We start from the raw sequence: 25,444 nt of genomic DNA, 5'->3' as shown, positions 1-25,444 counted from the left end.
ATTTGGGAGATAAACTAGTCAAGTGGTACATCTTGTGGAGTCCCGCAAGTGTCACTTTTGTGGGCTGAGAATGCGCCAAGTGATGCATCCAGCAGCCACAACGTGTCACATGTTGGGCGCTTTCTTGGGATTTTTTTATCTTTTTTGTACATGTTCTCGGGTTTTAAATGGTTTTATTATGATTTTTTGTTTTCCCTGGATTTTAGAGGAAAAATATATATTCTGAAAAATATTATTGGCGCAAAAAAATTAAGCTTCCACAGAAAACACATATTTGCTTTTCATGGAGGTAACTTCCGCGAGAAGCACAACCGTGGAGGCACAAATTTGTTTCTATGAAAAGCACACATGTGTTTTTTGGAAAAGGAAAAAATATGATTTTCTTTTGTTTCCACAAGAAGTATAGATTTTCTTCACGTGGAGGCACATATTTCCTTCCTCAAGAAGTACAACTTCTCGGAAATAGAACAAAGCACTTTTTTGTTTCCACGAGAAGTAAAAAAATTGCTTTTTGTAGTGGCACCTTACTTGGTCGTTATACTTGGATTCTGTTGCTCGCTTTCCCCCAGGATTACCAGACTCAGTACTAGGTAGATAAGGCCATATCTCACTTTGGAAAGTTGCTGATCTGGTTTAGCCCACGAGAGCCCATGTCTCGTGTTCTTGTTCACGCATGGATTATGAGCCCGTATGTGGTGCCTAAGGATTTTGTCATGCGTCGGATGGGAGGCCAGAGACATTCCTGGACGGTGCCAGTCGTCATAATCTGATGGTGCAAATGTGTTTGAGCATGACATTCCCCTTGCCGGTGAAGACCCTCTGCCTCCTAATGGAGATCCTCATCCTTTGTTTGGGCCACATACAATTGCTGAATAGGCGTACCAGGTCAGGTTGCAGGCATGGCTGGTTCATTATGGAATCTTTGGCCTAGGTGGTGTTGCTGCTTCGAGTGGGAGTAATGCGCAATTGTTGGTGCTGCATGATCCCCCTATCCACCTTTTGTGCCCACTAGGGGCCAATTTAACTATCAAAGGATGGTTCCTGAGCAGGGGGTAAGGTTCTCTGATGACCTCATGCCTGAGTTGAATGTTACTAATAGCCTTCTTTCAACTTATAATGACAATCTCTCTGTATCTGCTTCGATGGAGGAGGAACCAATGGTTATCAATGCCGACAATTTGGTCCAGGGAATCATTGACCACACTGGACAGAGTAGATCCCAAATTCTACAAATCAACCATTGTCTACTCAGTGACAACTCCTAGCATGTTGCTTTTTCAGACTCTGCAAGTTGAATCTCTGAAGATGTCCCTGATGTTTTTCTCCTGGCTCTTTCTGTGATCAAAGACTTTTTTCGCCCAAAGACTTCTAAGGAAGGCATGCTCTTCAAGGTTCCTTTGATCCCTGGCAAGCTGGTTAGATTCTTGGGGGTCCAATCTATGCTTAAAGCTCGAACTACCGATTTTGGGTCTGGAAGGAAAGTAGCCAGAAAGTTATGCTTTGAGGACTCACCTGGTTTCATACCATCCAGTTGCCTGCTTTTGATGGATCTGATTCCTCTGCTGATGGTGGCACGGTTGGTCATGTGGATAATATGTGCCCTCCTGACATTGTTGACACCTTTATTGCTTGCCTGCTCCGACTCCTACGAGCTCTGTCATTGAGTCTTCTGCCAAAACGAAAGGAAGGAAGCTAAGGACCCCAATTTCGCTGATCACTTCTGAAGTTCGTAGAAGTAGTCGCAACAACATGTATCGGGGCTTTAAGGTGGATATGACATTTGTGAAAGTGTGTTATATCGACTAGAGGGGGGTGAATAGGCGATTTTTATGAATTCTTCGCTAAGGAATTTGCTGGTGAGGAAATTCGTAAATGAAGAACTACTTGCAGCGGAATAAGTACTCAAAGGTAAACATAGCAGAACACACGCATAGTCATCATGATGAAATGAAGACAAGCATAGAGTACAGAAAGCGTAAGCACAGGATAACACAAGATGAAGACAGACAGACTGAAGAAATTGAACTAAGGAAATTGGGAAAGTCTTCAGTCAAAGTCTGCAAACAGATATGAACAAGCACAGAACAACAGAAATGAGGAAATGAAAGAGTTGAGGAAATAGAACCAGTAAGCTCGGTGAAGACAATGATTTGGTAGACCAGTTCCAACTGCTTTCTTAGTTGTACATCTGGTTGGAGCGGCTGAGTATTTAAACTCGAGGACACACAGTCCCGGACACATAGTCCTCACCATATTCTCCTTGAGCTAAAGTCACACAGACCTTGCCCAATCACTCGTGGTAAGTCTTCAGGTGACTTCCGGACCTTCACAAACTTGCTCACTCGGCAATCCACAATTCCTCTTGGATGCTCTAGACCTTGACGCCTAACCGTCTGGAAGAAGCATAGCCTTCAAAGGTAACAAGCGTCGGATCCATGCAGGATCAATCTCTTCAGTAATGCTCAATGACTTTGGGGTTTTGAAGGTTTGGGTTTGGGTTTTCCTCACTTGATGATTTTCGCTCAAAGTCCTCGGAGGATGGGATGCTCTCAAATGACAAGTGTCAGTTTCTCTCGGAGCAGCCAACCAGCTAGTGGTTGTAGGGGGCGGCTATTTATAGCCTAGAGAGCAACCCGTCATGATAAGACATAAATGCCCTTGTCTGATATGACCTTTAGGTGGTAAGATATTTTGGGACAGCTGGCGCGTAGCACAGCAACGGTCGGAATTTTGACTATCAAATTCCTCAGGGCTATCATGTTCCTCACTGTGTAAGCAATTCGCACTGGCGAATTCCTAACTCCTCAGTCAGAACAAATTCCTCAGAGACCAGAAGAACTTCATCTCTGTCACTGAAGAATATGACTGAACTGTATGAGATTTCCAATGGCTTCACTCGAAGGGATTAGTAGGTGTAGGATTTTGAGTTGAGCATCACATGGAAATTTTTCCTTAGTATTTCCTCGACCCCCTTTAACAGTTCGGTGTTTCCTATGACTCAAGAAAGAGAAAATGAAACAATAAAAAACAAAGTCTTCACGCTTCATGTTCCTCGAATGATTGCCAAGTCTTCAAGGTCACACCAATTTCTTCACTTTCAAAGTCTTAAGAAATCCAAAGTCTTCAGTCGAAGAACTTCATTTTTAGGGTTCGAATTTCTCTGTAAATATCAAACTCCTCATAGACTTATAGACCTGTGTACACTCACAAACGCATCAGTCCCTTAACCTATAAGTCTTCAATACACCAAAATCACTACGGGGCACTAGATGCACTTACAATCTCCCCCTTTTTGGTGATTGATGACAATATAGGTTAAGTTTTCAATGGGGATAAACATATGAAGTGTAAATACTTATGTTGAGGAATTTGATTGCAAGATATAGAAGAACTCCCCCTGAAGATGTGCATAGTGAGGAATTTGCTTTTGAAGCAATGCACACTTGAAGAGTATAATCATGGAGATATCCCTCTATATCTTGTAATTCATACACGCATTTGACATATAATATGAAGAATTTGAAATGCATCATGAAATATGGTGACTGATGTAATTCAACATGCGTGCATTAACATTAATGAGGAATAAGCATGCAGAAGAACACAGCAAAAGTATCAGGCCACCATAGAGTTTAATATTACAACTCGATCCAGCAAAGTCATCAAAAGAACGAGAGTTGTAACTTAGAAAAAAAATGCCCATATAAGATAGACCCGCTTGAAGACTAACTCAAATTTCTCCCCCTTTGTCATTGAATGACCAAAAGGGTTGAAACTGAGGACTAACGCCCCTGAAGAATATCATGATGATGGAGGAGCGCCAGCATTGTCAGGGTCTTGAATCGTTGTAGGGCCTGTTGTAGTGTCGTCCAAGTCTTCGTACTCGTCTGTGTCGCGCGATGAAGAATATGAACTGGCGACTAAGGGAGGAACCTTGACCTTCTTGAGTTTCTTCGGTGGAGGAGCAGACCAGTCAAAGTCTTCCTTGAAACCCATTTGCTTCAGATCTTCTTCACCATATAGATGTGACAGAATAGCCAAGGTGCGATCAAAGACTTCATGGAGGTAGTAATGGTTTTTCTTCACTTAATTATGTGTAGAAGTCATGTTGTGAAGAATAGAGCCAAACTGACGCTTAACCCATTTGTGGTTTCGTTCCACCTTCTGGTGAAGACTTATAAGCAGTTCACGGTCAGTCATCACTCGAGGATCAGTAGCTTGAGGACTTGACTTGGTAGCATTGGCAGCAGAATCATGAGTGGCAGAGTCATCATTGGTGGAGTAAGATGCAGCTTTGCGGAACTGACCATCCAATGGACGAATGCCTTCATCGATTACGGCTGGTGAATTGCCCTTCTCATCAGATGAGGAAATTGTCCGCTTGAGGACTTCAATAGGGGGCAAGTAGCTGAGGTGATTCTGAAAATCAGACTTGTAGTTGAGTGAAGACCTTGTTCTGAGGAATCTCATGATGTCGGCTTTCGGAGCCATGGCGGAGGTGGTGGGGGAGATCGGCGGCGTCGGTGATGCTGGTGGCGATGGGGGGCGGAGCGCTGCTCTTTCTCAGCTTTGGGAAGAAGGGGGGAGCGGCAGAGATTTTTTGAGATTGGAGTAGCAACCGGCGAGATGGGCGAACTGCCCCTGTTTCCCCTGCTTATAAGGAGGGAGGGGCCGGACGTTCCGCCTTTCCGAATAAAGAAACCACCCACGATCTCTCCCATGACGCCGCATTCAACGCGTGCCGTTCGGGGAGGGCGCAGTGGATACGGAGTAAGATACGGCGTAACCCAGGCCGCGCGTGCCCGTGCCCTGTTTTGGGCCTGGCCCAACAGCGCTCGGCACCGTGTGTGGCCCAGGCCCGGGGGCTCCTGTCGGTGTACTAGAGTAGGGGTACCCTAGTATCCCGAACTTGTGCACGGGCAGTTGCAGCACCCCGCGGCAAGGCTTGCCGGGTGACCGCCAAGATCCTCCGTGGTTCCTGTGGAGCCATTCAAGAACAAAGTATTCAAGCCAAGGAGACAAGGCCCCGGCAAGAGGAACTTGCCGGGAAGGCCAACCAAGGCATCTCAAGGAACTTGCCGCGACGCGCCGCGCGTCCCGGCGAGGCCTGGTGAGCGACAAGCTTCCGGACGCGACAAGACAACGACCGCGGCAAGGCGCTTGCCGCGGCACAGCTACCACCCTGTACCCGCGCTCCAGCACATCCACCAACGTGTCACCCTGGGGCCTTTCCAGGCGCGCGTGGCAGGAGGCTGTGAAGCCAGCGGTGCGCGGTGGCAAGCGGCACTTCCAAGATTGCCATCGTGGCGAGCGGTGGTGCCCCTGACGGTCCTTTTTTGCACTGTTTGGGCGACATAGACGGGCATTTAATGCCTTTGTCCCCTGCCGTCAGGGTTAGGTAGGATGCACTGTACAGGTAGCTGTACCAACCACCATCCCTTCTCCATTTTTACCCTTATCTACGTTGCCACCTGTCGGTGACCCCTTTAGCATATAAAAGGAGGCCCATGCGCAACGTAGAGGGGGGTTGGAAAACAGAAAACACTCACGCTCGGTCTCGTTAGTAGCTGGAGTGTACTGTAGCACTCAGCGCTCCCGAGCAAGAACTCAATACACTCAGACATGCAGCAGTAGGAGTATAGTTGAGAGAGGGGAGCCCTTATCCGGTGGAATCGCCTGGATCTCGAGGACCGGCAAGAAGGAAGCTTATCTGGAGGGAGAGCTCCGCAGCAAGTGGTTGGAATGGAGGGTAGAATGGTGCTGGATCCTCGAGGAGAACCCGTAGCCCTTTACCGCCCAGCGCCAAGCCCCAATAGCGCGCGGCAATGATTGGAGCAATGTGGCCCCGGAAGACGATAGGCTGAGGATTGCCGTCACCCGGATCCTACGCCTTAGGTTTGCCGGGCTCACCGTAGGCGCCGTTGGCGCAGATTTCCTTCGCCGCCACATCGCCCCCCTGCAGGAGAGGAGGAGACCCGCCTGGGAGTTCCAGAACGCAGCAGATATCATGAGGCTGCGCCCAGGCCTCAACTTGAACTTCACCGTCTTGGAACTGGACGCGATGATCCTGGAATTGTTCAAGCGCGATCCTCAGCATCTCGAAGCGTTTATGTTGCCGGCGGGTGTCGTTCCGTTGTGCAACAATTCTTCGCTCGACCGCATCCGTGCAATGATGCCGCTGTGCGATTCGCATGCAATCGTTCCAACTTGGCAAGAGCCTGCAGACGACGTCGTGCAGGAGTTCTTTGACGGCCTGGTAGAAGTGGCGGTCCGCCCCGATGAACAAAAGAGTCTCACCCGCGACACCACCGATGCGGAGATGCAGCGCATCGCCACCAGGCTGGAAGAGGCAGCAGCAGCTGCTGCCGCGGGGGAGTTCGGATTCACCGTGGAGGAGGCAGAGGCAGCAGAGGCGGCAAGCCTTGCCGAGCGAGAGGAGCTTGTCGGCGAGGAAGAGCTTGTCGGGCCTGAAACTGAGTTGAGCGAGCCTGGCGAGGGAGAGCTTGTCAGGCTCGAACCTTCAGGCAGCTCGTCGCAAGCGGAGCCCCCAGCTCCACCGAGAAGGCGTCTCCGCAGGGCCGGGGACGTAGCGGAGCGGCAGACGAGTCAACAGCCGCCGTGCCGTGCGACACGCTCTACCGCGGCAAGCAATGTTGCCGCGGGAGCGCCTCACGCCGCCGCGGCAACTGGAGCGGGGTCTTCCCGGTCCACCGCCACTGCTCCTGCCAAGCGGGCAAGGGAAACTACTCCTCCGCCTCGTCGCACCGGAGGTGAGCCGGACTTCGATCTCTCCGCGCTCAGCTCCGACGAGGAAGAAGAAGAGTAAGATTTTTTTTGCTGTACTTGTAGTTCTTCAATTTTGTTGCTTTGTCTTGTATCTGATTTGCTTCACTCTGATCCCATTCCTTTTCAGGATGCTGGCCCAGAGAGCGGCGAAGAGAGCCAAGGTCCCGGTGATTTTCATCGAGGACGAACCCACCGCAACGGCAGGGGGTGTGTCCGAGACCACCTTGCCGGACCCGGCAACCATTCCTCATAACAGCCCCCAGCGCAGCCCCCAGCGTAAGTATATGGTTTACTTCCTGCTGTTAGGTGCGCATGGGTGCTCTTTCTTTTGTTGATATTGGACTGATGGTTTGTGTAGGAGCAGAGCGGCAAGGGACGGCACCAGCGATCCTCCGGTGGCTGAGACCACGACTGCAGGTCCCAGTACAGGTAACCCTCTTGCTTGAAAACTTCCCTTGGGTTCTTCTTCTTCTGATTTTCTTTTTGGATATTTGCTTGATTCTTCTCCTTTTTCCGTTCGTCAGATCCATCTGCTGCGGAGCCGATGGAAACCGAGGTCACCGGTGAGGAGAACGCGCGCAGCAATACCGACGACGCCGTTGCCACCGAAGGAGAAGCCGGCGCTGATGATCCCGCCGGCGAGGAGGCCGCCAAGGCAGCCACCGCAGAAGCTGGCGAGGGATCCGGCGATCGCACTGACGGCCCCGAGGCCGCAGGAGCGCCAGGCGCTACGCCGACCGCCGATCCCTCCGCCGCTGCTGCAGCACCAGGCTCCGAAGAGCCCCAGCCCGGTGCCTATTTGAAGGCCGGCAACGGCATCTTCATCAAGCTCCCCTGGGCGTCAAGCTCCAGGGCGCCGGTTGAAGGAGAGATGTTGGATGGAGAAGTGCTTGCCTCTGTTGGGCTGACGCTGGTCGACGCGCCAAGCAGCAGCAGCGACGAGCCTGAGGAGGAGCGGCTGCTGCGGAAGCTGTTGTCGCTCTACCGCGCCCGACAAGCCAAACTGGTATCCCGCGAAGCGCTTGTCGCAAAGGCGGGAGTGGACATCGAGAAGCACGCGGAAGAGCTCTAGGGCTTCAGGCAGGAAACTCTCCGGGCCCTGGCAGAGGAGCGGGAGCAAGTCGCCGAGGAGCGGAAAGCCTTCCTCCTCGAGAAGGCTGAGGTTGAAGAGCAACAGCTGCTTGCTGCCGAGAAACTGTCTGCACAGGAAGGTGAATTGGTGCAGCGCAAGGTCAACCTTGACAGCCACGAGGAGGAGCTTGCCGCGCGCGAGCAAACATTTGGCGGGGCTCTCAAGGAAGCGAAGGATGCTGCCGCAGCTACCGAGGCCGCCAAGAAGGAGCTGGAGACGAAGATGGCGTAGCTGGAGGCCGATCTCAAGGCGAGCGGCGAGGAGCTTTCCGCGCTCAAGCATGAGCGCGAGAAGGACGCCGTCGCTCATGGCGAGCTGCAAGGCCGTCTCGCTGAGAGGAGCAAGGAGCTCAGCGCCGCCAAGGACTCCAATGTGGATCTTGAGTTGAAGTTGGCGACTTTGACTCAGACGCTGGACGGCGCCAGAGAGCGGGAGGTGGCCTTGTTGGAGAAGATCAAGGCCGACGAGGCGCTGCTGGCGAATGCTGCTGCTGCCCATAATGCCTTTAGGGAGAATGTGGAGCACTGGACCGAGGGTCTCGTGGATGCTGCCGCAGCCATTGACAGGGAGCTGGCGCGGCTGGGGATGGAAGATTTCGGGTACTCCTCCGACGAGCACCTCCAACCCAGCGCCAAGCTCAGCTTGTTCTTCAAAGGCGTGGCGACGGCCCTCCAGCGACTCCGGGAGAAGATCCCAAAGTAGCTGGCCGACGAGTCGCGCAAGATCTGCGCGGGGGCTCTTCAAAAGGTGCTGGTGAAGGTGGCCTTCCGCAACCCAGGCCTCAACCTCACCAACGTCCTCAGGACCTTTCCGCCGGATGCCGATCTGGATGCGCTCAAGGCCCTTGTCGCACCCATTGTGGACAAGGTGAACAGAATCAAGAGGGTTGAGGGCGATCGCGTAGATTAGGCCGCTCGTTTTCTCTTTTCCTTGTCGCTGCTGGCCATGTTATGAGAACAATCTATTAGAGCTGCGACAAGCTATCTTGTAATATGACTTTATTTTGGGTGACAATTGCTATGTTATTTCCTTTACTTGATTCCGCCCTTTGTACGTTTTTGCCCTACGCTTTTAGGGAACTTGTCGGCGCAGGCACCTTAGCCGTGAGCGCTGAGTGCGGAACGTGCCACTACCGACAAGAAACCTTGTCGCAACTAGTCGCAGCTCACTTAAGTTGTTGAGTGGACTCGAAACAAAGTAAGGGCGCAACTAGCTACGAGTTGGTTCCTCCGCGCACAGGTTTTCCATACAAAGCACGGTCGTTCGAGGAAGATAACTTAAAAATTAAAACTGATTGCTCAAACTTTGGCAACTTAGCTTTTCTGTCGTTTGCTTCCCGGTAAGGCTAAATTTTCTTGAACGATGCCTGGTCCACACCATTATCTTCTCCTCCCCCCCCCCCTGGCAAACTTGTGTGCGAGGGAACCTTCCTTCCTTTGAGAAAGAGAAAGAAGAGAAAATAAAGATATGGAGCCTTACGGCTCGTTATTGCTTACCAGGGGTAGGTGCTGCACAAAGTGTCAGATAACGCATGCAAAGAAAAGTAGAAAGCATGAAATTGACAAGATGTGCGGAGCATATGAGCTTTACTTATGCACGGGGTCTGCGCCCGGCTTTGTACAGAGGATTACATGCAACATCGGCAAGACTTGTACAAAAGATGGTTGCCGGAATAGGTTCCGGCAACCGCGCCTTACGGGTAAAACTTACGAAGATGCTCAATGTTCCAGGAGTTGCTCACCGGATTGCCATCTTCGGTCTCAAGGCGGACAGCGCCAGGCCTAGTGACTCGTTTCACCCAGTAAGGGCCTTCCCACTTCGGCGTCAACTTGTTGGAATTCTTGGCGGACTGAACGCGCCGAAGAACAAGGTTGCCTTCCTCGAGACTTCTGGCATTAACTTTGCGGCTATGGTAGTGGCGCAAAGCTTGCTGGTATCGAGCAGCTCGTACAGCAGCCTGAAGACGGTCCTCCTCAAGGAGCAGCGCGTCATCTTGTCGCAACTGCTCTTGCTCAAGCTCATCATAAGCGAGCACTCGAGGTGACCCGTATACGAGTTCCATGGGGAGAACTGCCTCTGCTCCATAGACTAGAGCGAAAGGTGTCTGGCCAGTGGCTTGATTTGGTGTCGTCCTGACCGACCAAAGAACCACCGGCAGCTCCTCAATCCAGTTCTTTCAGCACTTGCGCAGCCTGTCGAAAGTCCTGGTCTTGAGCCCGCGCAGCACTTCAGCATTTGCCCTATCCGCTTGACCGTTGCTTCTCGGATGAGCAACAGAAGCGAAGCAGACCTTAGCGCCAAGATCTTGGACGTATTGCATGAAGGTGCGGCTCCTAAATTGTGTGCCATTGTCGGTGATGATCCTGTTAGGGATCCCGAAGCGGCAAACAATCGACCTGAAGAACTTGACTGCTGACTGTGCTGTCACCTTCCTCACTGCTTCCACTTCCGGCCACTTTGTGAACTTGTCGATTGCAATGTACAAGTACTCAAAGCCCCCGACAGCTCGGGGAAAAGGGCCGAGGATGTCGAGCCCCCAGACCGAAAATGGCCAGGATAAAGGGATCGTCTGGAGAGCTTGAGCTGGCTGGTGTATCTGCTTGGAATGGAACTGGCACACTTCACACTTGGTTACTTGTGCAGTTGCATCCTGGAGGGCTGTCGGCCAAAAGAAACCTTGCTGGAACGCTTTGCCGGCAAGTGCTCTTGCGCCAATGTGGTGACCACATATGCCTCCATGTATCTCTGCCAACAGCTTTTGTCTGTCTTCCCGGTGAATGCACTTCAATTTCACGCCATTGAGTCTTCTTCTGTACAGTGTGTTGTTAACAAACTGGTACATACTTGACTACCGGGCTACTATTTCCGCTTCTTCTTGCTCTTCGGGAAGTTCTCCTATCTGAAGGAAACGGACAATCTGCTGTGCCCATGCTGGAGCCTACGGCTCGACAACAAGGACTAAAGGCACATCTGCTGCTGCGGGAACATCCGCTTCTACGGCGAGAACCTGCGGCTCAGCCGGAGCTTGACGTTCCCCGGCAAGCTTGTCGGAGCAAAACTTGTCGGAAGCGTCTGCTTCAATGGAACAAACCCTAAGGCTTGCCGGAGCAGACTGCTCCTCAGCACCCTTGGCGTTGATCTTGGGGACCTTCTTGGCGGCGGCTTCGGGGAGCTCTGCCGGAAAATAGTCGCCAGAAATCAACTTCCTTTTCTTGCTCTGTCCAGTTGATGGCGTTACAGATGGTTGAGTCAGTCTGAGCACAAAGATCCCTGGTTCCACAGGTAACTTAAGTGCGGCGCACTTTGACAGGCCATCGGCAATGTCGTTCTGAGCTCTTGGAACATGTTCCATCTGTAGGCCATCAAAGTGCTCTTCTAGCTTCCTCACTTCATCGACGTAAGCTTCCATCAACGGACTCTGATAATTCTTGTTCACTTGGTGGACGACAAGCTGCGAGTCACCCCTGACAATGAGCTTCTTGATCCCAAGGTCTGCTGCGATCCTGAGACCGGCAAGCAAACCCTCATACTCTGCGGTATTGTTCGTTGCTTGCTCCTTGGGAAAGTGCATCTGGACTACGTATTTGAGGTGCTCTCCGGTGGGTGCAACAAGTAGCACGCCCGCACCGGCGCCTTGCAGCGAAAAGGCACCATCAAAGTACATTAGCCACTCCTTGCTTGCTTCCTTGATGGGGATGCTCGTCTCTGGAATTTCTTCATCTTGTGTTGGCGTCCACTCTGCTATGAACTCCGCCAATGCTCTACTTTGGATAGTTGAAGTGCTTTCAAACTTGAGGCCAAAGCTTGACAGTTCCAGTGCCCACTCGACAATCCTGCCTGTTGCTTCTGGATTTTGCAGTATCCTCTTCAGCGGAAAACGAGTGACGACTGTGATCTCATGCGCTTGGAAGTAATGGCGCAGCTTTCTCGAGCCCATGAGAAGGCCGAAAAGCAATTTCTGCACACCAGAGTACCTTGACCTAGCCCCCTGCAGAAGGGAACTGACAAAGTAAACTGGGCGATGCACCATTCTTTTCTGTATCTTCTCTCGCGTCTGCGCAGATCCATCCTTGTCGGGACCAGAGCTTGCCGGTGAAGTCCTCTGCTTGTCGCTGGATGCATGTGCCGTGGTTGTTGGCTCATCATCCGCCTCCCTCTCCGCTACTAACGCAGCACTAACCACTTGATTGGTTGCCGCTATATACAGCAGCAACTTCTCTTGTGGCTTAGGTGCGACAAGTATTGGAGTGGAGGACAGGTATCTCTTTAAGTCCTGCAGTGCAGCCTCCGCTTCCGGAGTCCATTTCATTGGACCTGCCTTTTTCAATATTTTGAAAAATGGCAGGGCGTGCTCAGCAGACCTAGAGATAAACCTGCTGAGAGCAGCTACGCAACCGGCAAGTCTTTGTACATCCTTGACGCGCTTTGGTGCTTCAATCTGCTCAATGGCCTTGATCTTGTCGGGATTGGCCTCAATTCCCCGCTGAGACACGAAGAACCCGAGAAGCTTGCTGGAGGGGACTCCAAACACGCACTTCTCGGGGTTAAGCTTGAGGTTGATCTTGCGCAGATTTGCAAAGGTTTCATCTAAATCTTGAATCAGAGTCGCTTTGTCCTTGCTCTTGACCACCATGTCATCCATGTAGGCTTCCACATTTCTGTGCATCTGCGGCTCAAAAGCGTGATGGACTACCCTTGTGAATGTTGAACCAGCATTCTTTAAACCGAAAGGCATCCGTACAAAACAGTATGTGCCACATGGGGTGATGAATGTGGTCTTCTCCTCATCCTCTTCTGCCATGAAGATCTGATGGTATCCTGAGTATGCATCAAGAAATGAAAGCAAGTCACATCCAGCCGTGGAGTCAACAATCTGGTCGATGCGCGGCAAGGGAAATGGGTCTTTGGGACAAGCTTTATTGACATCGGTAAAGTCGATACAAAGTCTCCATTTCCTGTTTTGCCTTGCGCACCACTACAGGGTTGGCCAACCACGTAGGATGGAGCACTCCTCTGACAAGGCCTGCTGCTTCCAATTTCTTGATTTCTTCTGCGATGAATTCTTGGCGCTCCACTGCCTGCTTCCTAACTTTCTGCTTGACGGGCAGCGCATGAGGGCAGACGGCAAGATGGTGCTCGATTACTTTCCTGGGAACACCGGGGATGTCAGACAGTTGCCATGCAAACACGTCGACGTTCGCCCGCAGGAAAGCAACGAGCGCGCTTTCCTATTTAGGGTTGAGAGTGGCACTGATGGTGAAGGTACCACCTGTGCCATCCTCCTTGGTGGACACTTTCTTGGTCTCTGGTGGAGCTGCCATTGTCTTCTTACACTTGCCGGTGGAGCTCGATGGTGCGTCCTCGACGGTAGCGCAGCACTCCGAAGAGGTGCGCTTGCCGGAGTGGGCATCAGAACTCTTGCCGGACTTGGTCTTCTTCTTCGCCCCGGGAGCTTCAGCGGCAAGTGACTTGCGATCTGTTGCGGCTGCTGCTTCCCGGTAGATCTTGTCGGCGCAGATAAGGGCATCCTTCTTGTTGCCAGGGACAGAGATGACACTTATCGGGCGTGGCATCTTCAGTATGTTGTATGCATAGTGAGAGGCTGCCATGAATTTGGCGAGTGCTGGACGGCCGAGTATCCCATTGTAAGGCAATGGAAAGTCAGCAACGTCAAAAGTGACCCTCTCAGTCCTGAAGTTCAACTCGCTGCCAAATGTCACCGACAACGTGATCTTTCCCTTCGGCTTGCTCCTTCCCGGATTGATTCCTTGGAATGTGTCGGTCTCTTCGAGCTCGCTATCAGGGATCTGGAGTTTCTGGAGTACCACGGAGGAGATCAGGTTCAAGCCGGCCCCGCCGTCAACTAGCATCTTAGTGACCTTAAGGTTGCGGATAGTTGGTGAAACCAACATCGGCAAGCACCCGACCGCAGTTATGCGATCAGGTGGTCCTCAACATCAAAGATGATAGGCGTGCTGGACCATTTCAGAGGCTTGCGTGACTTGATGGGTGGTTCCGCCGCATTGACTTCCCGCACCCACTGCTTGAGCTGGCGGTGTGAAGTATGCAGAGAAGCACCACCGTCAACGCACAGGACCTCCGTGGCTTTCTGGAACTCCTGCTCATCGGTCTCGTCATCATCCATATCTTCATCGTCGTCGTCATCTTCATCCTTCTCGCGGCCATGGGGAGGTCTATCTCCTTGCCACTGCTTCGCCTTGCCGCGGCGTCCTCCTCGGCCGGGGTGTTTCTTGCCGGCTCCTCCAGCACCTTCCTGGGCCTTCTCCTTGTCGCGTCGCTCGTATTCAGCCTTTTGCTGCTTAACAAGCTGCTCGACCTTCTTGCAGCTCTGGAGGTCATGGCCCTTGGTGCGGTGGATCTTGCAGTACTGCTTGTTGGTGTTGTCCTGCTTGTCGGCGACCGCCACAGCCTGGTAGTTGGCGCCTGCGACAATCCCCTCGCCGGAGCTTCCAGCCTTGGCTTTCTTGGCGCCACCTCCGTTGCCGGACTGCTCAACGACCAGCACATCTTTACCTTTCTTCTTCCTGTTGTTCCGCCGCCGGTTTTTCCTTGCCGGGGCAGCCCCCTCACTATCAGATCCTCCTGCTTCTGTATTCTCTCCGGGGAGTTTCCTCCCTCCTCAACACGCGCACACTTGTCGGCCAGGGCATATAGCTCATTGACGTCTCTGATCTTGCACATCGCCATCTCCTCCCGCATCTTGCGGTTTCGCATGTTCTGATGGAACGCGCTGATTACCGCGGCAGGGTGGACATCTGGGATGTTGTGCTGTATGCGGCTGAATCTCTGAATGTACTTGCGCAGGGGCTCTCCTTCCTTCTGGGCGAGCAGATGAAGGTTGCTCTCTTGGTCAGGAGGCTTGTGGCCGCCTGTAAAGGCGCCGACAAACTGATGGCATAGATCTTCCCAGGAGGATATGGAGTTGTTCAGCAAGTGCATGAGCCAGGATCTGACATTGGACTTGAGTACCAGCGGGAAGTAGTTGGCCAGGATCTTGTCGTCCCGCCCCCCAGCAGCTTGCACCGCGATGGTGTAGATGCTAAGGAACTCCGACGGATGCGACTTGCCGTCATACTTCTCTGGTATGTCTGGCTTGAAATTCTTCATGCTGGGCCACTGGACCTGCCGCAGCTCACGAGTGAATGCATGGCAACCTACCGCGTACGGCAAGTCGCCTGGTTCCCCTGGCGCATGCATGTTGATAGAGGGCCCAGCGCGCTGGTCCGATTGATGCCGCGCTTCTCTTTGGTGCTCGATGCGAGTTCGAGCGTCTTCTTGCTGTCGCTCGTGAAGAATTTGGCGCTGATCACGACGAGCTCGTGGATCTGACGATGCGGTGGAGTCGCTGTCGAGGTGGATCCGGCGAGTCGGCGATCTTGGCCTTCGGGGTGGAGAGTGCACGATGGTCGCACCTCCACCGGTTTTGTTGCCACCGGCTCGTGCCTGGCAGTCCTGCCGCGGCAGCGATGTACTCGGCTGCCGCAGAGTGTCGCCGTTGGCGAAGCCGATGAGACTCTGAATGGTGGCCCTCCATTCATCGATCTTGTCTGCCGTTGGAGGGTAATCCAGAAGCAGTTGAGCTCGCGCCAAAGCTTCTGCTGGAGTGGTGGGCGGCAGTGGCGAACGGTGCGAGGAGCGGGATATGCTCGGGCTTCTAACTATGTTAGAAGGAGCAGTATCCCGTCCAGGCGACCGTGCCTCGCTCGTGCCAGCATGTTGGCATGCATGCTGGTCTTGAGCACCCCGAGATCCACCAACTCGATCTTGGCCCAACGAACGTATAGCTCTGCGAATACCATGACGCAGTTGGTCCTGCGCCTCCTGAGATGGGCGCGGTGCATGTACGGACGCCGAGGTCTGTGCAGCCTTGTCCTTGGACCTGGCAGCACCGTGAGCTCCCTCGTCGATGTCCGTTCTTCCGCCGGCGTCTGCCCCACCACCCGTTTGCTCCGGTGGTGGTGGGATCGACATGGATGGAACATCTGCCGCCGAAGCCTTCTTCTTCGGTGGCATGTCGATGAAGAAGATGAAAATCTAGTTCGTGTGAACGCTGGGTCAGGTTCGCACAACCTCAACGCCCCCTACCTGGCGCGCCAAAGATGTCGGGGAAGGTTGATCCACGAACACCTATGGGGACCGGCGGGCCGGGCCCCTTTCGGTTCGATGGGAGGCGGAGATCGCACGAAGAGCAGATCGAGGCGAAGCACACGAGCGGTTTTACCCAGCTTCGGAGGTCTCCGGAGAGATAATACTCCTACTGCTGCATGTCTGAGTGTATTGAGTTCTTGCTCGGGAGCACTGAGTGCTACAGTACACTCCAGCTACTAACGAGACCGAGCGTGAGTGTTTTCTGTTTTCCAACCCCCCTCTACGTTGCGCATGGGCCTCCTTTTATATGCTAAAGGGGTCACCGACAGGTGGCAACGTAGACAAGGGTAAAAATGGAAAAGGGATGGTGGTTGGTACAGCTACCTGTACAGTGCATCCTACCTAACCCTGACGGCAGGGGACAAAGGCATTAAATGCCCGTCTATGTCGCCCAAACAGTGCAAAAAAGGACCGTCAGGGGCGCCACCGCTCGCCACGATGGCAATCTTGTAAGCGCCGCTTGCCACCGCGCACCGCTGGCTGCACAGCCTCCTGCCACGCGCGCCTGGAAAGGCCCCAGGACGACACGTTGGTGGATGTGCTGGAGCGCGGGTACAGGGTGGTAGCCTTGCCGCGGCAAGCGCCTTGCCGCGGTCGTTGTCTTGTCGCGTCCGGAAGCTTGTCGCTCACCAGGCCTCGCCGGGATGCGCGGCGCGTCGCGGCAAGTTCCTTGAGATGCCTTGGTTGGCCTTCCCGGCAAGCTCCTCTTGCCGGGGCCTTGTCTCCTTGGCTTGAATACTTTGTTCTTGAATGGCTCCACAGGAACCACGGATGATCTTGGCGGTCACCCGGCAAGCCTTGCCGCGGGGTGCTGCAACTGCCCGTGCACAAGTTCGGGATACTAGGGTACCCCTACTCTAGTACACCGACACATGATCCACGACGCGTAAGGCTTCAGCTCAAAAGGTGAAAGTGCAACATTTTCCAAAGTCCTCATGAAGAAGTCATGATAGTTTATGGGGATGCCATGCATTATGTTGAAAAGCATATTCTTCATCATCCCGATAACTTCTTCATCAAATGAGTCATGGCCTTTGATAGGACTCATGGTCTTCGTCAGAATGCGGTGGATGGTTCTAGGCACATAGAGTAATTCCTTCACGAGGAATTTGGTCCTTGGGGCTTGACCAGGCTTCAGCGGCTTCATGAGCACTTGCATATAGTGAGCAGTGAGTTCAGGCTCATCATACAGACAACGAGCAGCGTCAGGTGGACGACTGATTGGTAAGGCACGAAGCAATTCAGAGGCAGGTGCCTTGTAATGAGTGTTTTTAGTTATCCAGTCCGACACCCATGAGTTGACATTAGCAGCATCACCTGTGATATGCAGAGTTGTGTAGAACTGAAGAATAAGCTCTTCATTCCAATCAACTATGTCAGAGCAGAAGTTGAGCAAGCCTGCATCATGAAGCATGCTGAGGATCGGAGAGAAGCAAGGCATTGATTCCATGTCCACGTGAGGAATATGCTCGTGGTCGAAGACTTTGTCCTTGTTGAAGAGTACTGAAGAATAGAAGTTGCCCTGGCTGGCAGTCCAGAAACGCTTCCTTCTAAGACGAGCATTGTCATATGGGTTGAATTCAGTGAAGAACACACGCTCGCCGAAGAAATCATCAGCCTTGAATTTTTGCTTCTTTGAGAAGGGATCCTTTGGCTTGGGCTGAGGAGTTTCAGTCAATTGTATCACCACTTCAGGAATCGCAATCTCAGGTTCCTCATGCTGAGGAATTTCAGGCTCGGCTTCAGCTTCAGCCTGGGTCTTGAATTCTTCATTTACAATTTCTTCAGCACTAGTGGCTGGAATTTCTTCATGGACGGACGGGGTTGCATGAGGTTCTTCAGATCCCATGTGCACTTCAGTGGCTGCAGGAGACTGCGGAATTGCTTGGAGCGGAGTGAACATTAGAGAGTTGGGGTGCTGACTTTCCCAAAAGTCATCATTGAGCACAGGAGTGGTACAGCCAATGTCCACATCCTCATCTTCCATTTCTTCGACACCTGCCTCTTCAGCAGTGAATTGAGGCACAGGTGAGGGAATGACTGGGGTTGAAGGGATTTCATCCACTTCAATTTCTTCGTCCAACTACTCTGTCAAAGCAGCATAAGGAGTTTCTTCATCAGATTCATTGGGAATCACATAATCTTCACCAAAAGGAACAAGGTCCTTTGATGGCATGATGGAGACTGGAACGGCATCAATTGGGTTGTCAATAGAGCTAGTCAGTGGCTTCATCTTCTTCGGAGCTGAAGAATTTGATGAAGTTGATGCCTTCCTTTTCTTCACAGTTGCACGCTCGGCAGCCTTGGTCTTCTTCGCATCTGATGCAGATGGAAGGATCGGAGCTGGTGTAGGTGCAGGAGGTGCAGAGGACTTGGATTCAGTTTCTTCAGGCGCAACTGATGCAGTTGCCCTGACTTCTTCACTTTCTTCAGGCGCACCACTAGTGGATGCCCTGGCAATTTCTTCAACGGCTGGAATGGAGTCATCAGCCCTGGTACTGTGATTTTCTTCAGCAGCCTAATTGTCATCAGTGGTGCTGGCGTGTTCTTCAGTAGGCTGAGCAGATGCTTCAGCCTGAGGAACTTCAACGTGCAAAGGAGGAGCAGCACTTGAAATGAATTTCTTCGTCAGATTGACGAACCGCACCTTGGCGCCCTTCCAATCAGCATAGTAGTGATCGAATTCATCACTCAATTGCTTGATTTCAGCTTGCAAAGCAATGAGTTGGTCAGGAGTGAGAGTGAGGACATTGTCCTCGAGATAGCGCTGCTTCTTGTACTGTGATTTCTTCAGTCTTCTGCCTTGTTCAAATTTCCACTTTTCTTCCTCAATAAAGGCAGTAAGAACATGACTTTGGCCTGGAGTGAGGTTCGTCTCCGGCAATGACGTGTTAGAGTCCTTGCGCCATAAGTCAATAAAGTCGAGGATCAACTTTGGATCCAATAGCAGTGGCACATTGCTACCTTTGGCTCTAGAGGCCCTGGCTTGCCTGTCTCTGATGATTTAGGCAAGTTCTTCATCATCACCCTCATCATCATCAGAGGGCACTTGGAAGGAGACCTGCTTCTTGTGAGGACTTGGTCGAAGGCCTCATCCAGCAGTGGCCTTTTTCTTCGGCAGAGAGGGGCTAGCTGAAGATTTTGGTGCAGCTGAGGAACTTGCAGATGCTCCTGAGGCAATTGAGATGCCTTGGGGTCCGTTGGCATGTGGCGAGATGCACAGGTGCCGAGGATCTAGTCGGAGCAGCTGAGGACTTTGGAGGAGGAGGAGCAGACTGAGGAATTGGCTGTGAGGGCTTTGAAGAATCTGGCCTTAAGGGCATTGCTGAGGAGCTTGGTCGTGAGGGCATTGAGGGAGAAGCGCTTGACTTACGAGCAGGCTTCTTAGGCATCGCCTTCTTCGGCTGACTAGCAGAGGCCTCAGCAGAGGCAGTAGCAGCAGCAGAGTCTGCATTGAATTTCTTCACTGCTTCTTTTGCTTGCTTGGCCAGTTTGGCCTGGCGCTTTGCCCATTCATTAGCATAGTCCTCGCCGCACTTGAGGCTGGTGGGATCTGCCACTTGGCCTGGTGCCAATGGAGGTCTTGAGCATGGAGGGTTGAGTGCGAATTTCTTCATATACTTGGGAGTAACAGACTTGTACTCCCTCCATTCTCGTGCCCATTGTCGATGTCAAAACCGGTGGATCTCGGGTAGGGGGTCCTGATCTGTGCGTCTTAGGCTGATGGTAACAGGAAGCAAGGGACACAATGTTTACCCAGGTTCGGGCCCTCTCGATTGAGGTAAAACCCTACTTCCTGCTTGATTAATATTGAAGATATGTGTAGTACAAGAGTAGATCTACCACGAGATCATAGAGGCTAAACCCTAAGAGCTAGCCTATGATGGTATGATTGTAATTGTGATCGGCCTTCTAAGGACCATCCTCTCCGGTTTATATAGACACCGAAGAGCTAGGGTTTACATGGATTCGGTTACAAGGAAGGAAATATAATATCCGGATTGCCAAGCTTGTCTTCCACGCAAAGGAGAGCCCCATCCGGACACGAGCCGAAGTCTTGAGTCTTGTATTCTTCACGCTTCTATAGTCCGGACAATGTATATAGTCCGGCTGTCCGGATACCCCCTAATCCAGGACTCCCTCACCCATATCCTCTCTATCCGTTGTATGCGCACCTTGCCGCTGATTCTTGTCCTCCTTGCCAAACTTGGCCACATCAGGAGTGCATTATCCAGCATAAATGTCCTCAGGGATTTCAAACGCAGTATTGACCTCAGGCCTCTTTCCTCCCTTCTGTGGATTCTTATCAGTCATTTTCTTTAGCTGAGGAATATGAACAACTGAGGTTTTTGAAGAGGTGTGCAACTTTTCTTCTAGGAACGCTGCAAATGAGTTAATTTGATGAGAACCTAGTGATTCAGCAGCAGACATTTGTACATGTGACCAGAGTATAGTTGCAAGGAATTTGGAGAGGTCATATGCGTTCTCAGAAGGTTTTTCAAAAATGAATAGGTTTGAGGAATTTGACCAGATGAGTCTTGAGGAATTTCACTAAGCGTTCTTTGTCTTAGGTTCCAGAGTTGTATAGATTGAAAATTCATACAATTGAGGAATCTTGAAGAAAAACATTGCTTAGAGAAATGAAACAAGAGCCGATGACATGTGAGGTATTCATGTGTGTGAAGATTTGAAGAATAAACACCTTTGAAGATTTTCAAGAAAAAAAAAGAATCAAAGAGGGTAGTAAAAGTAACTTTTAATTACCCGAGATGAAAAACACGATGAACTGAGAAGTGTAGATGTGAAGTTTGTCAGTTCAGATCTTCCACGCCCTAACTTGGCAGAGGAAGACGGCTACGGCAGCGGCGGAGTGAAGAAATCCGCAACCGGTGCGAGTACGACAGCGACGAGGTTGAGGCAGTGAAGCTCTTCCTCACCGGCGACGATGAAGTAGCGGCGGCACTAGGGTTTGGGGAGCTCGAGTGGGAGTGAGAGCGAGCGGAGTAAAAGAGAAGTGAGGAAGAGGCAGGGGTATTTATATGGCAGTGAAAAAACTGTACGCCCGAGGAAATCGGACGAACGTGCCCCTGGCCCTTCTCATTCGCTTGACATGTGTCACCCATGTACTGAGAGGTGGCGATCATGTAGGATCGTGGGTGAATAGATAAGTATTGTCATGGGATGCGGAACGGTTTGAGCGGCAAAGCCGAAAATTCAGATCAGATATATTAAAATTTTCGTTCGTAATTTCTTCAGCTTTCAAGGACACAGTGAAGATTTTGAACGAGTTTCAAATAGAACGCACATGAAGAATTTGTGAATAGACTAGGTTGAGTTTAGCATAGAGGGGAAGGGTCCGATCACATTCACTTAGCAGAAGAAATCAACTTGAAGAATTAGCAATAAGTGAATGTTGTAGAGGACATAAAACTCATATATTTTTTCAAATGAAGGACAACATTGGAAAGAGTGAAGACAATGCAAAGTTGAAGAATTTGAAAAAAAACTGAGGAATTTCAAAAACGAAGAAAAACTCAAATTGAAGATTTTCAACTTTGATTGGTGGCGTGACCCACCATATAAGAAAGTTGATTTCAGACACCGCGTACAATTGTCGTAGGGCTCTGAGAATCAATTTCTTCATTTATTTCTTCACACTTAGAGGGTTAGACTTCATTGATGGAACAAAAATATTACTTCGTGTGTTGCACATCTAAGTCATCAAGTCAGCATAAGTGTTAGGATGTGTGTCCATTTCAGAGAACATTCGAAGATTCTAGGATATTTAGCTCACACCGCAACTTGCTAAATCTCTTCTCATCCAAGGGCTTAGTGAAGATATCGACCAGCTGATCTTCAGTGCTTGCATAGTCGATGGAGATGTCGCCCTTTAACACATGATCACGAAGAAAATGATGACGAATCTGGATGTGCTTGGTCTTTGAGTGCTGAACTGGGTTATGAGCAATCTTGATATCACTCTCATTGTCGCAGTAGAGAGGCACATTCTTCACGTTGATGCCATAGTCCTTGAGTGTTTGCTTCATCCAAAGTAATTGAGCACAGCATGATCCAGCAGCAATGTACTCAGCTTCTGCAGTTGAGAGTGATACACAGTTCTGTTTCTTCGAGGACTAACAGACCAAAGATCGTCCGAGGAAATGGCATGTGCCTGACGTTGACTTGCGGTCCATGCGATCGCCAGCATATTCAGAGTCTGAATATCCAATGAGATACAAATGAAGAGCCCTTGGGATACCATAATCCAAGTGTTGGTGTGTGAGCTAGATATCGAAGAATATGCTTCACAGCCTTATGGTGTGATTCCTTCGGTGTTGCTTGAAATCGGGCACACATGCAAACACTAAGCATAATATCCGGCCTAGATGCACATAGATACAATAAAGAGCCAATCATGGAGCGGTATACCTTTTGATCGAAGTCTTTACCATTTTCATCAGTGCATAGATGGCCATTTGTGGGCATTGGAATTTTGACCCATTTGCAATCTTGCATGCCGAATTTCCTCAGTACGTCCTTGAGGTATTTCCTGAGATATGAATATCCCATTGCGTTGTTGACGAATTTGAAGACCTAAAAAGAATTTCAACTATCCCATCGTAGACATTTGATATTCTTCACTCATCATATAGGCAAATTCATCACTATAACGTTGATCAGTACAGCCAAAGATAATATCATCAACATATATTTGGCACACAAACAATTCATCGTCATATGACTTAGTGAAAAGAGTTGGGTTGAGTGAACCGGGTTTGAAGCCTTTCTTCATGAGGAATTCCTTCAAAGTATCATACCACGCCCGAGGGGCTTGCTTGAGGCCATACAGGGCCTTGTTGAGTCTGAAGACTTTGTCAGGATTCTTTCGATCTTCAAAACCTGGGGGTTGAGCAACATATACTTCTTCCTCAAGCTTACCATTGAGGAATGCACTTTTCACATCCATTTGATATAAGGTGATATTATGATGGTTAGCATAAGCAAGTAATATGTGATTAGCCTCAAGTCTAGCAATAGGTGCAAAAGTTTCATCGAAATCAATTCCTTCAACCTGTGTGTAGCCTTGAGCTACAAGTCGTGCCTTATTCCTCACCACAAGGCCATTTTCATCTTGCTTGTTGCGGTAGATCGCTTGCGAGGATCTGGATGTTTGACCAGTTCCCAGACGCTGTTGAGCTCGAACTGATGTAATTCTTCTTGCATAGCTTGAATCCACTCAGGCTCCAGAAATGCTTCATCTACCTTAGTGGGCTCTGTGATAGAGACAAAAGCAAAGTGCCCACAAAAGTTAGACAAATGTGAAGCTTTTGAGCGTGTGAGAGGACCTGGTGCTTCAATGTCATCAATGATCTTCTCGACTTTCACTTAATTTGCAATATGAGGATGAGCGGGTTTTCTTTGAGGAATTTGATCCGCATTCTCTTCAGGAGCATTTTCCTCAGCACCATTTTCTTCAGGTGCGCCAGCTCAACGTTCATCACGTTCTGGAATGAATTTTTCAGCAGATTCTTTAGTGGGAATGACATCCTCAGTAGCCTTGAACTTAATAGATTCTTCAGGTGTTGGTTCGTCTAACACAGAAGGTAGGTGCTCTCTTTGCGATCCATTAGTCTCATCGAACCGCACATCTACAGTTTCAACAACTTTGTGAAGAACGCTATTGAAAACTATGTAGGTGTACGAGTCCTTCCCATAACCAAGCATAAAACCCTCATGTGTTTTCGGTGCAAATTTAGAATTGTGATGAGGATCTCTAATCCAGCATTTAGCACCGAAGACTTTGAAGTAACTCACATTGGGTTTCTTGTCAATGAGGAGTTCATAGGCAGTCTTCTTGAAGAATTTGTGAAGATATACCCTGTTGATGACGTGGCACATAGTATCAATGGCCTCAATCCATAAACGACGAGATGTCTTGTATTCGTAAAGCATAGTGTGAGCCATCTCAACAAGGGTCCTGTTCTTGCGCTCCACGACGCCATTCTGCTGAGGAGTATAAGAAGCAGATAACTCATGAGTAATACCAAGTTCATCAAGATAGCCATCAAGACCGGAATTCTTGAACTCGGTCCCATTGTCACTTCTGATGTGCTTGATCTTCACACCAAAGTTGGTTGAATCCCTCGAGGAAAATCGTTTGAAGACTTCCTGCACCTCATGTTTGTAAGTGACAATGTGCACCCATGTGTAACGAGAATAATCATTGACAATAACAAAGCCATATAGAGATGCATCATTTAGAATTGCAGAATAATGATTGGGACCAAAAAGATCCATGTGAAGCAATTCAAATGGTCGAGTGGTAGTCATGATAGTCTTCGTTGGATGCTTGGCCTTGGTCATCTTTCCTGCTTCACAGGCTCCGCATAAGTGATCCTTGAGGAATTTGACATTCTCAATGCCAATGACATGCTTCTTCTTCGCAAGCGTGTGCAGATTCCTCATGCCTGCATGACCAAGTCGTCGATGTCATAGCCAGCCTTCTGAAGCTTTTGCAAGTAGGCATACGGCCGGTTGTGGTCCTGTAGAGAAATCAACAATGTACAAGTCTCCTCTCCTAAAGCCTTCGAATACTTTGGAATGGTCAGCTTCCATGATCACAACACAACGATATTTTCCAAAGACAACAACCATATCAACATCACAAAGCATTGAGACAGACATGAGGTTGTAACCTAAGGATTCGACAAGCATGACTTTGTCCATGTGTCTATCCTTTGAGATCGCAACCTTACCTAGACCCAATACCTGACTTTTGCCTTTGTCAGAGAAGATGATATGCTTCAGATGTGACGGTGATAAAGGAGCATCCATCAATAGATTCTTGTCACCAGTCATGTGATTTGTACATCCACTATCGAGGACCCACTCATTTGCTTTGTGTTGATCATCCTTAGCACTGTTTGCCATAAGGCAGGGGGTAGAAGATGATGATTCTGGTTCGAATGTCATCGCATTGAGAGATTCCTTGTAATCCTCAAACCTAGGATCATGATGAGTTTGATGACCTTCATAGACCTCAGAGAGACGGTCCCAGATTAGCTTCGCGTGATTGAGATGCATGACGTTCCTGAACTGGTTTTGGGACAAACAGGAGCAGATGACATCCTTCACTTTAAGGTTGAGTAAAGTGTACTTGCGAATGTCATCAGCCTCCGCCATCTTGCATAGATCGGTAAGACCAATCTCAGTGACGGTCCATAGTTCGCTGTCCATAGCCATGAGTCGCTTCTTCATCATGGCCTTCCACCAAGGATACTCGTGACCATCAAAGATGGGGCAGGATACATTCCTCAATCCTGCAATCGACATAACTAAAACTCCGGGCGGTTAAAC

Source organism: Triticum dicoccoides, chromosome 4B (genome assembly GCF_002162155.2).
Source record: "Triticum dicoccoides isolate Atlit2015 ecotype Zavitan chromosome 4B, WEW_v2.0, whole genome shotgun sequence".
Taxonomy (NCBI): Eukaryota; Viridiplantae; Streptophyta; class Magnoliopsida; order Poales; family Poaceae; genus Triticum; species Triticum dicoccoides.
The sequence above is the reverse complement of the archived record's forward strand: the minus strand, read 5'-3'. Positions refer to the sequence as shown.